The 16896-nt window shown below is 43.6% G+C and overlaps 1 long non-coding RNA gene across 14 annotated transcripts in view; it reads right to left on the bottom strand.

Annotated features, from left to right (window-relative positions):
• LOC109452126 (uncharacterized) overlaps window positions 1–16896 on the bottom strand; it is a 401284-nt gene that overhangs the window by 36505 nt on the left and 347883 nt on the right. For all 14 annotated transcript variants that reach the window (XR_012492644.1, XR_012492645.1, XR_012492636.1 and 11 more), the window contains one exon: window positions 5087–5276. This is a non-coding gene — a long non-coding RNA (uncharacterized LOC109452126). The remainder of the gene's footprint in view (window positions 1–5086; window positions 5277–16896) is intronic.

Genomic DNA, 16896 nt, shown 5'->3' with positions numbered 1-16896 from the left:
ACTCCTGCCTCCAAATCTGCAGGTAACTTTCCATGTGACTTTGAAGAATCATTGACCTCCCCATTTCTTCAGCGGCATAATTATGACCAGATATCACCAGCCTGCAGATTAGCTTTAAGACTTCGAGAGTCTGTAATTGTAAGTGTTGGATCAAGTTAGAGGAGGAATCCTCTGGCCTGATGATTTGCAGGCAGAGGTTGTTTCAAGAGGTGATCTTGAACCTCAGTTTCTCTACCGATAAATCTAGGACATGAGAATAGATTGTCTTTTTTATTCTGTTTCACTCCAAAATGCAAGAACTATTTGAATTAAAATGCTCAGCCTTCATCCTCAAAGATCAAACCCTAAATGGCACTGTATCAGGCCTCAATGTACAGAGGAGGAATGGCCCTTATCCACATATAATTCACTGGACCATTGATAAGAAACCTGTATTTTCAATGGGTTCATTTTTATCTCAGCCATAAAATCTCAATCCTGTCTCAAAAATGATATTTTCCCTTTCAATATAAGAGGCAATTTATTTTATTGTTACTTGAAACTAAAGGAATCCAATAAACTGGTTGGGAGCCAAAGAAGACCATAATGACAAAATGATTGATCTTTTTATAATGCACTGCGTGCTATTCTCAAATTGGAGAAATGCAATGTAGAAGATATTCATTTGTACCACTGACCAATGTTCATCTCTGTAGTAAAATGCAACACTCCTTGTATTTATTAAGTACCTGTCACCACTAAAAATACAAAGTAAAAGGGCTTCAATGTTAATTCTCAGGATGGTCAAATATTAGTTGTTGCACCCCACGGAGCTATATGAGAGCTTGAGGCAGAAATATCAGCTCCATGGCTTAGTGAGAAAAACAGCAGTGTTGTATCCAGGATCCATTGGTAGAAATGGAAGTTAAGTAAACAGATATTACTCAACAAGACAAAAATTTTTTTTTTTTTTTAACAACTGTACCGTTCAACAGTGGGGTCTGGCAAAAGAGTGCTAACCCCAGTGGTCAGGTTCTCGGCTGGATGCGTTACATACAACCTTGGTTAATCCACACAGAACCCTTCTGGGACATGTCTTATTATTCCATCACACAGACAGAAAAGCAGAGACTTGAGAAAGTTAAGCCTTTCTCCTTGGGCCATTGAGCTATCACACGTTTGAGCCAATACTTGAAATACATTTGGACTGATTCTGAAGCCCATGCAATTTTATTATCACAGTGCATCTTCTGAAAGCAGTTACATTTGATGGCCTGATGGCCAAAGAAAGGCCTGCTGATGACAACAATATTCAATACTGAGTACTTACTGACTTCTTGATGTCTGCCATTTTTGGTCAAGTATAGTCTTGGATGAAGTCGGACTTGGACTATGTGAGGTCTTCAGGAACACATCCCTCCCAAGCATTCAGTACTAACGTACTGGGGAAGGTGTGCTAATGGGAATTGTCACAAGGTCTTCTGAATCCTGAGCATGAGTGGGCTTATCATGGAAGGCAGCCTGGAGGGACAGGAAGGCAAAAGAAGGCCTAGTCCCTCCCTGTACCATGAGTTGGCCCCTATTCCAAACCAACGCGTAAACTCACTCAAATTCTATGATTCTCAACTTTTTCCCTGCTACCTACTAAGCTGATGCTGGGGAAACTTCTGTGATTTTCCTACAAGTGGTCAAGCTTTTCTTGAATCCTTGCAATGAGAGAAAACTCATCACCTTCCACAACTTTGCTCACTAAATTTCGATCAATGATGTGCTGACCTGCTCCATCTTTGTAACAGCTCTAATGACTATTTTTACAAGCTGAATTTTCTCACGTATGACTTCGATGCTTTAGCCCTTTTTGTCATTTAAATAAATGACAAATAAAAGAAATTCACACAAACCTTTAAAATACAGCAGTCCCCCCTTATCCATGGTTTTGCTTTCCACAGCTTTAGTTACTTGTGGTCAACCACGGTTCAGTTCAAAAACATTAAATTTCCCCATCCATCCACTTGTTTGCTCTTGATATTCAGACATCAACATTATCATGGCATAATCTCTAGGCTCACCCTAAGTTCCCAAAAGGTCAATAGTGGTGTAACGCTGGGTCACAATGCCTACATCATGTCACCTTGCTTCATCTCATCACATAGGCATTTTATCATCTCATATCATCACAAGAAGTGTGACTACAGTACATTAAGATATGTTGAGAGAGAGAGAGAGAAAGAGAGAGATCACATTCACATAATTTTTATTACAGTATATTGTTATAATTGTTCTATGTTATTAGTTATTGTTGCTAATTTCTCACTATGTTTCATTTATAAATTCAACTTTATCATAGTATGTATGTATAGGAAAACTTTTCTACTGTGTGATGAAACAGATTATTTTCTTCCTTCCCATCTATTTTACAACTGCTGGAATGTTCCTGGGGTTTGCTCTGGTAAACGTGCTTCAGATTAACCAACAAACCATCCAAGATTTTGATGACACTGAGTAGCTGAGAATCACACTTGAATTTTACCAAATCTTCCTGTGGTGGACATCTAATATTTTCATCTGACCCCCACCCCATTACTTACTGACTCTGGTGACAGATCTCCCTTCCCTTCCCCTGGCCCAAGAGAGGCAATTATAGTACCTTACTTTCTGGGTAAAAGAATTAGTCCATGGAGTAGCCCCAACTCAGGCCATTCACAGTTCTCCCTGGTATGAAAAGGTTTCTTTCCTCTCAGGTGGAGAAAATGTGAGAAACATCTAGAAACTTCTAGAATTGTAAGTTCAGCCTTATAAAGAAAGGTAGTCTGCCCGAGGAAAGATTGATGCAGAGAGAAACAAATGTGAACAGGAGAGCTCCCACTATAACCTTCTGCATCCCCAACTCTGCCCTTCCCATGATAGGAGTCAATAAATAACCCTATTTATTTCAACTAATTCAAGTTTGGTTTCTCTCTTGTAACTAACGAGAGTCCTAAATAGAACAGTTCTTGGGCAAGAAATGTTCTTGATACAAAGCAAAGGGGACAACGGTGGCTGACAGAAGCAGCCCACAGTAGATTGGGAAGAGTCCACTGGTTTGAATTCTACTTTCTCTTCTTTCTAGCTATTTGAGCTTCATTAAACCATTAAGCCTCTAGGAACCATATTTGCCTCCTATGAAGAATGTGAATAAGCATCTTCCTGTATTAATCACATAGTTTTATTTTCTGTGCTGTTGATGATTTGATGTCTTGGGCCTTGGAAGGACCACTCCTCCTAGGGCTAGCTAATTCCCAGAGGTAGTAAAGGGCTGTGGCTTCCATATGCAAACCAATGAGTCCAGAATTCATTTCCCCAACCACCTCCTCTATGCATTGGAGTCTCACACTCTAGGCCACTATCTCCCTGTCCTAATAACCTCAGGGCCAAGTATCAGGCAACAAGGGACAGTCCTGGTTCCCCAGAGTGCCCTCAAATCATTCAAACTATCTAATCCCAAACCTGCTTGCTCTGCCTTGCTTGTTCCGCAGAAACCATAATAAAAGTTCTTATCCATATTTACCTTAGTCCCTCTGCTTCCTGACTGACTGCGGTGCTGTGTGCCCCCACACACACAGCCCGTGGCATATTGTGCCCCCTCGTCTTGGGAACTGTGACTAACAAACTACCTTCTCAACAGTGCTCATCTCCTGGTCTGTTGTCTGCATCATACCCGAATAAAATAAAATAAAAATAAAAAAAACTATACTGGGGGTGCCAAAAAATGTATATACATGACTTGTATTCATTTTTTGTTATCAGTACATATTGAGTATTACAATTTTAATACAGTTATTTTCCTTTCTTAAAATGTGTATACATCTTTTTGGCACCTTCTGTATTTTAACACTATTTCCCAAGGTTGGGTGGGATGAAAGCACCTGGTGTGCCAGGCATGGTGAGCTTTGAACATTTAGCTGTTCAGTAAATGTCAGAAAAGAGTCATTTGTTGACCTAAGATTTGAGGGCATTTTGAGGGAAACTAAAGCTGTTGCATTTTGGATCACAGTGGATGATACTCAGTCTTTCTTTACAAACCTCCAGAGAAGCAGATTCTATGACAAATGTATGCGATCATTTTTCATCTCATCAGCTCATTCTACTGGTATGTAATAAACACCTATTCTCTGCTAGAGCAGTGAACACATCAGATACCCCCTTGCCCTCATGGAACTTAATCCCATGATAAAAGATACTGAAGAAAGGGAAAGCTACAACAGTGACATACGTGTATACTGAGGACACTAAGTAAATACTGTAAATGACAACTGGAAATATACTTTCCACCTGCCTTTAGGGGAGACAGAAAAAAAATAATTAAGATTAATCTTATACTTAAATAGCCTGTTTTCCTATTCATTCTATATGTTCCTATTATTTAGATGATGAGGATAACTACCTAAGTAGTATCATAATCATCTAAGTAATAATAGCCTAGATATAACCTAAATAATAATACCTCAAATATTCACAGTGCCTTACAGTTTACGACCCACTCACATATACCGTGTTTCCCCGAAAATAAGACCTCATTGGACCATCAGCTCTAATACATCTTTTGGAGCAAAAATTAATATATGACCCAGTATATTATATTATATTATATTATATTATATTATATTATATTATAGTATATGAATTATATAATTTATTATATAAGACCAGGTCTTATATTAAAATAAGACCGGGTCTTTTATAAACTTTTGCTCCAAAAGACGAGTTAGAGCTGATGACTCGGCTAGGTCTTATTTTTGGGGACACACAGTAGTAACAACTACAGCATGTGGACTATTAGTTTCCCAAGTGCTTTCATCTGGCCCTTCTCTAACATCTTGGGACTCAGATCTGAGCAAAAGAGCCAAGAGCTGGTTAGAGCTGCAACTCTAAGTGCCTCTGACCTCAAATACAGAGTGACTGAGGTTTGGTGGGATTGTGCTGTTGCCGTCGTAGAATTAATAGATAACAAATCTCCAGGTCCCAGTTTCGATGCCTTTGAAAAAGAGACAGATGAAGCGTAAGGCCACATGCAGTCCCCTTTCTCCCGCATAGGCTGTGATCTTGGGATGTTACATGTCACACTTACCCTACCAAGAAGTAAGTCCACAGTATATATGTGGGGCACGTCTAAGTTCAGGGTCTCTTCAGCTGTGATGAATGATGAGACAAGGGAATCAGTTTCTGCAGATGTTCAGGTCGCACGTCCTGAACCAGCTTCCCTCCAGGGAGGTGAACTGTCACATCCTCAGTTGCTATCTCGTTGTGAAAATTAGGTCCTGGAAAATGAGAAATTCTCACTGTCAAACTCAGATTCCTTTACTGGTTAGGGCTCATGGTGAAAATACGGAACTTTCTGCTAGAAACAGCACCCTTTGAAAAGCCAACAGAGTGGCTCCCTGAAAGGAAATATTACCTGACCCCAAGCAGCCAGGACCGCACAGACTGCTCAGTCTGAAAACAGTATAGAATTGCACCGCCACGCTGCAAGTGAGAGACGCCCTGAACACTATCAGCCAAACTCCTGACACACACTGACCCCGGACCTGCACCCCCCAGGGCTAATTCTGGCTACTTCAATCTTGAGTCACAAGAGTGCATTTACAGCTAAAAGGCGCAGGCTGGCCTGCAAGCAGAACAGGGCCCAAGGGATCACTGTTGGAGGAAACTCCTGAAGTCACTCAGAAGAAGAAAACTGGGACTTTGGAAAATCTTGATAACTGGCACATTTACACACAGGTTTTGAAACGTCATGCACACCAAGCTCATCAGTTTTCTGAAGAAAAGTGCTGATACCAAGCCACTTAAGCGATACTTGACAGTACCATGCCTGATTGAAAAATAAAATATGGTCCCCCCATGGACACACTGTGCTGACCTCACAAAATTACTGCAGCTGGAGGCCCAGGGAGCCTTGCAGCTCAGTGATGGGTGAATCTCCTGAGGTTTAGAGTTCAAGTTCAGTTCCTATAATTGCTTAGATGCTTTTATGCTTCCAGAAGCTTGATAGCTTCTGGGGGAGAAGAAAGGGAGTTGAAATAATAATAATATAAAAAGGAATGGTTTTGAGCGGCTGATTGCAAATTCACAGATGAGAAAAACAGGAGGACAAGTGGGGATCATCGTCTTGGCTCGGGGATGGCACGTGGGGGATGCCAGGAGTCCTAAGCTGCCATAAGTGACAATGGGAAAGAAAAGGTGTCTTCTGTTTCTCATTCGAAGGCCTTTAGTCAAATTAAAAACGTGAAGGTCATGTGCTCAGTTTCCTGTGACCCAACCCATCTCAGCTATAAACGTGCACATCCCTCCGCCTGCACAGGGCTTGGTTGATTTCCCTAGAATAACAGTGGCCTAGAGAGCTGCATCATCCATCCCCTCAGCACGCGTGTGTTTAAGAGCCACCATGTGCCACGCAAGACTCGAGGAGCTGGGGCGGGAGCCAGACTATTCAAGGCTCAGATCCTGACCCATCACTTATTTCCCAGTGACCTTGGGCAGGTTAGTGAACCTCCCTGTGTCTCAGTTTCTCATCAGCAAAACAGCAATAATAACGGGACCTACCTCATAGGGTTGTTGGGAGAATTAAATGAGTTACTATAGAGACAGTGCTTAGAGAAGTGCTGAGCCCGTAACCAGGGCTGCCTTACTGGGAAAACAGCCATGGATCAAATGATCACCAAGAAAATGAATAATTATATAAAGTGTGACCTGTGTTATACAAGAAAGGCATGTGAGTCTAGGAGACCTGGAGTAGCCTGCGAGAGAAAGAATCAGAGACGGCTGCTCAACTGTGGTGATGCTGCAGATGAGAAATCAAGATGAATAAGAGTTTCCTGAAAGGAAAGGAAGGACTTGGGAGAGCATTCCCAGCTGTCCCACAATGGTCTACCTTCCCACAGACCTGTGGTTGGCAAAATTTTTCTGTAAAGGGCCAGATCCTGTGGCCATGAAGTCTCTGTTGCAACTTCTCAACTCCGCTCTTTTGTGCAGAAGGGACCATAGGAGACATGGATCACCAAACCCTTCACTGAACTGTAAGCTTCCCCAGGGCACAGACCTTGTTTAATCACCGCTGTATCCACAGTCCCTGACCTTAGAAGGTGCTCAATAGATGCTTGTTGAAGGAATAAAAGAGTAAATAAGCAATACGAGGATCTACTCAGGAGAGAGCCTTGTCCCTAGGATTCTGCTGGGTATCTAGAGGGATCAAGATACAACACAACTCCACCCTCACCTATTAGGGGGCACTTTCCCTGATAAAAACCCTGCAGTGCTCATTTTTAGGACCCTGTCTCCACATACAGTCAGATTATGAGGTATTGGAGGTGAGGCTTCAACATATGAATTTCAGGGGGAAAGAACACAATGAGTCCAAAACAGAGCAGAATATAATAAAGAAAACAATTGAGGCTACAGACACAGTGTGTCACAGTCTAGCTCTGAGCCCAGGACTCTGATTAAAATCTCATGCTCTTCAACACGACAGCCCACTGGTCCTGTGTGCCGGTGCTTCCAATAGCGATTCCATGCCTCCTTCCTGGCATCTGTACCACCTCTAGGCAGTTTTACTTTTTGTCTGAGAAGCAGCCACAGGCCCCAGTTGCTACACGCCTCCTGCTGACGCTCCTGCTGGCCTGATCTCCAAGAAGTTTCAGCCGTAAAGGGTCTTTGGGGCATGCCTTTTCTGTGGCAATGCTCACCTTCTGGAAAAAAAAAAAATCAGGTCCTCCAGGGACCAGCCAGTTCATCTAGTTTTCTCAGCAACGTCACCCCTAGAGAAGAGCAATCTAGAGGCTTTGATCAACTCACACAGAAGGTCTTAGAGTCGCATCACAGAACCAGGCTTTGCACCTTTTCCTTCAGTCACTTCAGAGTCATGTGTCTACTGCCATCCTCAGTTCCCTCTTCCTAAGTCTTGGAGCAGGAAATATCTCCTCCATTTCTCCCTTAGCTCAGGATGAGCTGATGCTACTCCCGGGATATAAGTCAAGGTCTCTCTCTCTTCTCCGTCCCTGTGACCTCTGATCTCATTAAGATCTTCAGCACTCAATGACTCCCAACTGAGCTCTTTGTCTAGAGTCTCTCCCCTTCCAACCCACCCTCCACTCAGGTCATCAGAATACTCCATTTGCAACTTGAATCTCTCCATGTCATCCCCAAGCTTAATAGTGCTCTCTTCTCCCTGTCACTGGAGGAGGTGAGGATTATTATCTCCTCACCATCTGCCTCACCTGCTCCCATCCCCACCTATGGGCAGAAGCTCCTATGGTCACTGCCTCCATCCTACGGTTTCACACCTTCTTGTCTGTGCTTAGCTTGGCACCTCAGCCTGTGATGCTTTTGCTTAGCTCCTCATGATCCTTTCGCATCATTTTTCCAGGAAGACTTCCTGGTCCCTCCCATACTGGTTAAGTCCCATCTCTGGCCATAATCCCCTATTTAGGTCTCTATCATTGTAATCACTACATTGCATCGTGTTTCCCTGCTGAGTGTCCATCTTCTTCAGAAGACCTTGAGCTTCTCCAAAACAGAAGCTGTGTGAGCCATTCTTAAAGCTCTAGTGCTCCGGGGACTCCCTTCAACAAAGAAGATTCCCAGCCCATGCCGAGCTGAGCTCATAGTTCCAGAGGCCTTCACTTCCATGCTCCCAGCCCATAAACGCAGGGGACGTTAAGCTGTAAGCCATCACACCCTCTCAGCCACGTTCAAACCAAGATTCACAAGGAGCATAGCAGTAGTCCCAAATCCCTCTTCATTTGTGATATCTCTTGGCTCAGGGGCACAAATGCAAATCAGATTTTAAGAACCACTCAATGTATTTCATCATTCCCCAATGAAAGCATGGAAATTAAGCTCAAGTAATATGTCTGGATTTTGCCAATCATGGAATTATGCTGAAAAGATAGAGCAGGTTATATAATTCTCTCGGCCTGCATGTTACCTCCCCTGACAGTGTGTATGGATTCTAGAGAAGCCTCAATCTACCTGTCACCTACGTGTCATCTTATTGCCTGACCCTTGGCTTGGCCCCACCTGAGAAACAACATGGCATTGTTCAACCAAACACAGCATGGACAGAACCTTGTTCTCTTCCTCCTTACGAAACTCTGAGTTGTAAGAAGGGAACTCTCTTTTAGAGAGAGATTTACTGTGAAATTTTGCCTCCGTTGAGCATACCCAAATTATGACCACAAAAACGTGAGGCATTCGCCTCTCAGCCAGTACAACTCGGTTATCCTGGGTGTTGATATTCTAGCTTTCCCTTGCTACTTAGGAAGTCTAGTTTCTTATGCAGGAAAAATGGGGTTGGAAAGTAAAGGGAGAAAGCATTTGCTTCTCAAGCACCCTGGACAATTGAAGTTTGCTTCCCTGGAAAGCAAAAACAGTCCCCCAAAACCTACAACAAATGTTTTTTCAAAGAAGATTCTTACTATAGACTGAATGTTTGTGTCCCCCCAAAATTCATGTGTTAAAATCCTCGCCCGCAATGTGATGGTATTAGGAGATGGGGTCTTTGGAGCTGGCCCCCGTATTTGGAGATTGGCTCATTAAAGAGGTAATGAAGTTAAAATGAAATCATTAGGAGGAACCCTGATCCAATCTGACTGTTGTTCTTCTAGGAAGAGGAGATTAGGACACAGACATGTACAGAGGGAAGGCAAGGTGAAGACACAAGGAGAAGAAAGCCATCTGCGAGCCAAGAAGAGAGGAGGCAGAAGGAAGCAACCCTGCCGACACCTTGGTCTCGGACTTCCAGCCTCCAGAATTATGAAAGAATACCTTTATGTTGTTTAACCTTCAGTCTGTGGTGCTTTGTGAATGCAGCCCTAGCAAACAAAGGCAGGCCTGATGTGGGGATTTATTTGGCATTTTTGGTGAAAAGCACGTGGGCAGAATGGAGTGACAAGGGGGAGGGTAGATGGATGCAAGGTCTGAGAAGAGGTCCTTGTACCCATGAGGACATTGTGTGCCCTGCCCACGTGCCTCAAGTGTGTTCAGAGTTGGACATATCATCGGCAGGTGGACTTACCATCCATGCTGATAGCACCTCGCCCCAAAAGCCTGCTTCTCTCCACTTGGCTGCCTGACAGCTTTGTCCTACACCAAAGGACATGCTTAATACACACTCAGGGCAGCTTTCATGTACCAGGGGCAACCCTCAACCAATGAGGAACAGATGTGGACTCAAAAATGCCCAGAAGCGTCATCTCTAGGTGAAACAATTCTGAGGCATATTCTACAAGTTCCTCAGAGTTCTGGAGAGTAATTGCCACACTTGCCGACAGTAACTATCAATCAGGATACTTTCTTGGCTTTCTCCATTCCCAGTCTCACTTTCATCCCAAGGCACTCTTCGAATCTTGTCAAATCTGCTTTAAGAATGTGCAAACAAAGATACTATTTTGGACTTGCTTCTGAGTGCTGTTGGAGGATTTTGAGCAGGGACATAACACAATGTGTCACTATTTAAGGATCTTTCTGGCTTCTCTTTGAAGTGACAATCAGCTTGATTCAGAGCTTGAAAGATGTGTAACATTATTAGGGATCTATAGGGATGTCCCCAGTCATAAAAATGTAGCATTTGAAAAAGTTCCCTGTACATCCAGGAGGTCCACCTGGAGGAAGAACAGAACTAGCTCCTGAGTCTACCTGAGAAAATCACAGCTGAGTGTGGTGACAGTGTCATTTTCCCCACTAACCAGTGCTTTCCCTTGTCTTTCAAAGGGACATTTGGATCTCATATCCAGTATCTGGTTTAGTCCCCAGCAGAGCTTAGAATTGTGCACAAGTGCGTCTGACTCCAAAGGTCATTAACTCCACACCAGCACACACATGCTCACACAACTCGCGGTCACACACACTGAGGGTGTGCTCCTCTGAACTAAATTACCTCTGAACAGAGATGATAATGCCTGCATAGGACTGAGGTAGTATCCCGAAATCCAATTGCCAATAGGAGGGAAGGCAGGTCCATAGAAGGCAAAGGGCAGGACTAGAAGTGGCAACCAGGGTTCCAGGTGCACAGCCTCCAGCTACCACAGTATGACAACAGAAAAGCTACTTATGTTCTCTGAACCTTAGATTTCCATCCGTAAAATGTGAACTACAATACCTGCTTTAACCATATGGATCAAATGAGGCGGTGTATGGAAACTGTTTGCTGTTAGTAAAGCACTACTCGAATATGAAGAGAAAGGCAGAAAAGACCGATTAGACCATTCATTCCAATTCTATCTTCTTCCCCAACACATTTACACCCCTTTCACACGCATACACACGCAGACACATACGCAGCACTCCCCAGCCAGAGTCCCCTCGTGGCGTCCCTGACACAGTCCTCGGCCATTGTTTTCAAAGACCCCACTTCCTCCTGAAATCACCCATTTCACAGAGGAACAGCTCAGCGCCTGTTTGGAAGGTCCTTCTATTGACCTGGTTTGTCTCCCTTTGTGATCTACACAGCCATCCTCTTGATTTTTCTTACTTGCATTTAGATATAATTAGCTGTATCATCTGGCATCTCCCTTAGCCTTTCCGTGCTTCAGTTTCCTCATGTGTGCAAGGAGTGTTTACTTAGATATTCTCCAGGTGTTCTAAGCCTATAAGGTTCTGTAGCTCTCCACACAGAGAAGAGAAGGGGGAAGTTACCATCGAACAATATTGTTGACCACGTCTGGTGTCCGGCATTGGTCAGTGTGCACGTGGCTGGCATGACTGAGAAGTGGGTTCGGTATCAGTCAGTGGGCGGGGATCCCAGCACTTGTTTGGAGGGTAGCCCTCAGGCGTTTTGATATGATTCATAGACTTTCTGTGTCATGAAAGTCATAATGAACCGAAACCAATTTATATTTTGAACATAGTCTGGTCAAATCACAGCTTTCTTTCTGACAGTAGCCCAAGATTGCCAGGCAAAGGAGCTCTCCATTGCCCCATAGTTACATGGAGAGACAGTACCAGAAGAGAAAGGAACACCCAGGATTTCAGTAATGCATTAAATAGTGTCTGACACATAGTCGGGCTAGATTCATCTCCCTGAGGTTCAATTTGGTCGTCTGTAACATTGGACCATGATTTTGCATGGCCCACCTAATACAAATGCCAGGAAGGTTATAATTGCCCAAGTTTGCTCTGTATTTCACAGCCAACAATGTAAATGAAACAACTGCCAGTCTTTGGCCTGTGTCCAATGGCGCACGGCCTTAGTGTGTTTGGATGTGTTGGAGGGCTGATGGGAAAGGGGAAGAATCAACATCTGAAACGTTCATCAGTCATGGTTACTGTAGTAAGAATAAATGTATGGTCCTTCCCCACATGAAGATGAGACAACAATGGCACCAGGTGAGGAGGTTCAAGGGACGGTGGAAGGCAAGGGAAGTGCAGGCAAGATGCAGAACAGAACCATCTTTCTCCCGGAAGCAGCCTTGCCGCACAGCATTTTGGAGTTACACTAAACATGGTTTGAGATGCCAGCTCCACTGTGGTAGTGTGCATTTCGGTGGGGTTTTATCTCTCCTGAGCTTCAGTGTCCTCTTCTGTCACATGAAGCTGTCTTGTGAGCCACTGAGAAGTTGAAATGAGTTGATGGATGTGGAGCGCCACCCAGCGCTTCGTAGCACAGAGAGGTGCCGGCACCCCGCAGCTCGGCCCTCCGGCAATGCTGCCTGGGGCTAACTTCACTACTATTGTTTCTAGGTTGTTAGAAGACTAAAGTCAGGCAGGAATTTCAAAATCACACACTATGTGCATAATTCTGGCCCCGGGTTTGAAACCCGCATCCTGCACGCAGCTTTGCCAGTAACTTGCTTTATGCTGTGGGCAAGTCCCATCCTCTCTCTGAACCTCCATTTCCCCATCCCTAAAGTGGACTTGTAACCACCACAGAAGACATCGTGCGTTCTCACACTGGCCTTGTCAGAGCAGATGTTTACTTGGTGTTTACTACACCGTGCTCCAGCGCCTGACGTGTTTAAACGTACTTAGTCCTCACAACAGCCCTAAGAGACAGGCCCTCTCACCCCTCTTTCACAGAAAGAAACAGAAGCAGAGAGGTTAAATTACAGGTTGAAGGTCACTAGAAAGCAAAATCTTCCAAAATCAAAACTAGGCAATCTGGCTCCAAAGCTCAGAGCCCCTTTTGCATAAGTGTTTTCCCTTTGGGGGTAGATGTTTATGTAGCCCCATTTCAAATATAAGAAAACTGAGTTTCATACAGTTTTCCAGACCCTGGATTTCTACCTAAGACCTTTTGCTACTAACACCTGCTCTCTTGAATACTGGGACAAGGCTTCCCTGCCAAGAATTCTGCCCTAGCTGAGATCCCAGTATCTCCTTCCAGGCTGGTCTCTCGTCTCCTGGCCTAGGTCTGCCCTGATGGGGTCTGTGTTGTTCTGCCAGCTTCGTCTCCTACCCTACTCCTGAGCTGGCTCAGGGGGAGGGAGCCTGTGGTGAACCAGCAAATGCCTCCATTTTAGATTTATGAGATTCTGGATCAAGTCCCCAAAGAAGCAGATTAATCACAAGAAGTTATTTTCCTTTTAATTAAAAAATATTATCTACAGTGGCTCTGGCCCTGCTGATTCACAGAGCAGACAATACCGGTGAGCATAGCAAGTGAGCAATATTAATTTTCCCCAACTAATTTAAAGATAATATCCCTCACATGTGCCAACAGCTAACTGGTTTGTTTGTGCACCAGATCGTCTGTTACCTCTGGGCTCTGAGTTTCCTCTGTATTTTTATTGACTTTGGAGGCATCCCCGAGGAAGGAGACACGCAGAATAGACGGGGAGGGACAGGACTATATACAAGCGACCTTTTTTAGGAAAGACAGTCACCTGGAGGGCAAAACGGAAGCAATGTTCAGCCGAAAGCCAAGAGGATACATGCGTTATGGAGAACAGCTCAAGCTTCCAGATTCAATTCTCATTATATGACCATGAGGTTGTTGGATGAATTGTAACCTTCCCCAAAAATCCAAATGTTGAAGCCCTAACTGCTCAGTACCTCACGATGTTATGATGTTTGGAGATTGGACTTTTAGATAGGTAATTAATTTAAAATGAAATCATGTAAGTGGGCCTTAATCCTATCTGACCGGTGTCCTTATGAAAAGAGGAGATTAGGACACAAAAAGCACAGAGGAAAGACCGTGTGAGGATATGGCAAGAAGGCAGCCGTCTACAAGCCTCAGAAGGAGAGAGGCCTCAGAAGAAATGAAACCTACTAAGACTTTGACCTTTGGCTTCTGGCCTCTAGAACTGTGAGAAAATAAATTTGTTGTTTAAACCACCCAGTCTACAGGATTTTGTTTATGGGAGCCCTAACAGATAAATACACAAGGGCAAATCTGTCTCATTCCCAGTCTTCAAATCTATGGACTGGGAAGATTGAGAAAAGTCATTTTCAGGATCCCTGCTTGTTCTAGTTTTCTTAGCATATATATCAGGGTGGCCATGCCCTTTGTCTGATGGTCTGCTGACACCTAGCCAGGAATAGGAGATAAAGATCTTAAACACTTTATACACTTCAACGCAGGACCACTTGGTAAAGGAGCAGCCCTTCCCTTCTGTTCTCCATACAAGCTTAGAGGACCACCCATCCTTAAGATCCCTAAGTGAAGCTTTCCCTGGTCCCTTATCATGATATTTCCCACTTGCCACCCCTTCTAGATGCCCAGCATCATAAAGTAACCTTCAGCCCCCCCACATTTGTCACACTGCATTGACATTGTTTGGTATCTTTGATAGATGGATTGCATGCTGGCCAAAAATAATGGTTTTTCTGTATCCCTGTCCTTTGCAGTGTAGCTTTGAACCTTCTTCCATCAAAAAACAATTTTTTAATGAAAGTTTATTGGGGTGACAATTGTTAGCAAAGTTACATAGATTTCAGTTGTACAATCAATCAAAGTTTAATAGTATATTTCCTGACCTTTTGAATCTCAGCTTGCCTGATGACTTGCTTTTTCCAATAGAATGCAGCAGAAGTGACGTTGTGCCATTTCCAAGTTTATGCCTCGACAGGCTTGCGTAGTTTCTCTTGTTCTCCTGGACTTGTATTTCTGCTATGAAAACAAGTTAAGGCCATTCTGCTGGTGAAGGGCTATCACACAGGAGAGAGCCCAGACGTTCCAGCCCAGGATATTCTAGACTAGCCCAATGCTAGCTAATCTCCAAATAAGTAAGAAAGCACAGCCAACATCAGCAAAACCACCTACCAGAACAAAGCTGACCTCTGACTAAGTACGATGGAAACTAGAAAAACAACCCAGCAGAGCCCAGCCTAAATCACAAATTCATAGTCATGAACCAAAGAAACAGTTGCATTGACACCACCAAGTTTTGAGGTGGTTTGTTACACAGTATAAACAGACTGATAAACCACTTTTCTTGCCTCTCATGCTAGAATGTTAGCACCTTGGAAGCAAGAAGTGTGCCTTGGTCACTTGAGTAATGCATGCATTATGGTAGGTGTGTGAAGAATTTTTATTGAGTAAATAAAGGAAGAATTGCTCTCTTCAAACATGTAGCTGTTCTTATATGGTTTGTGGCACAATACATTTCTGAAATTGGATACAATAGTATTTCCCTTCCAACGTGTTCTTCTGCAATGTGGCTTTACCACCCTCATTAAAAGGCAGAGTCTGTTCTTCCAATCCCATGTAATGAATGAACCCTATATCTGCTTTTACCAATAAAATCCAGCAGAAGTCACACTGTGCCAGATCTGAGCATAGCCTTTATCTGGCCTGGTCCTACTTCTTGAGAACCAGCTCAATGGAAGAAGAGATGGTACCAAGTCTTGATATGCCCAGGGCATGTGGAGAAGCCCTGGAGGATGAGATGGCACATGGAAAGAGAGCGCATCAAGGAGCCCCAAGGCACCAGGCATAAGAGTAAGACCCCATTTCAGCAGTGAATCCTCCAGCCTTACCTGTCCTACCTGGTGCCCTGTAGGGCAGAGACGAGCTGCCTAGCCCATTCCTTCCCAACAACTTCACCCACAACATTTTGAGCAAAGTAAATGGTTGTTTTAGGTCACTAAATTTTGTGATTGTTTATTATGCAACAATAGTGTCTTAGTCCATTCACGCTGATATAACAGAATACCATAGACTGAATGGCTTATTAACAACAACAACAAAATGTATTTCCCACAGTTCTGGAAGCTGGAAGTCTAAGATCAAGGCACCAGCGTATTCAATTGGTGGATGGCTACTTTCTGGTTCATAGGTGGCCATCTTCTCACTATGTACTCACAGTAACATAAGGGGCAACAGAGCTCCCTGGGGCCACTCTTCTAAGGGTACTAATATACTCATGACGGTTCTGCCTTCATGACCTAGTCATCTTCCAAAGACCCCGTCTTCTAATACCATCACATTGGGGATTAGACTGCAAAATATGAATTTGAGGGGGACACAGACATTCGATACATAGCAAACAGATAAACATAGATAGCACATTGCCGTAGAAAATCTACCTCTAGAGCCATTATGTATGGATTTATATCCTGACTTCATACAGTCATATGATGATGGAAAGTTACCTCAAATTTTCTGATTCTCAGTGTTTTCATCTATATAACAGGGATGCATTCATCACCCAGTAAAACTTTACTGAGAACATGGAGGGAACCAGTGAGTTATCCACAGTTGTTACCTTGAGGGAATTTACTGTCTGTTTGACAAACAAGGCAAAAGGCCAGAAATTCACAGGGCAGTGCTATCTGTTCTCCTATGGCAAACCCTGGAATACATGGGAAGGGTGAGAAGAGTATTGGATTCACTCCTTGGGTTGGTAGGGAAAGTATAGGTTAAGTAGACTCTAAACTGGGAGCAAAAATGCAGGCGGTTAATCAAGTGAAGAAGGGAGGATGGGGCAGAAAGAAGAAGTTTAA

This window comes from Rhinolophus sinicus, linkage group LG02 (genome assembly GCF_036562045.2).
Source record: "Rhinolophus sinicus isolate RSC01 linkage group LG02, ASM3656204v1, whole genome shotgun sequence".
Classification (NCBI taxonomy): Eukaryota; Metazoa; Chordata; class Mammalia; order Chiroptera; family Rhinolophidae; genus Rhinolophus; species Rhinolophus sinicus.
This window is presented reverse-complemented; position numbering and strand designations above follow the sequence as displayed.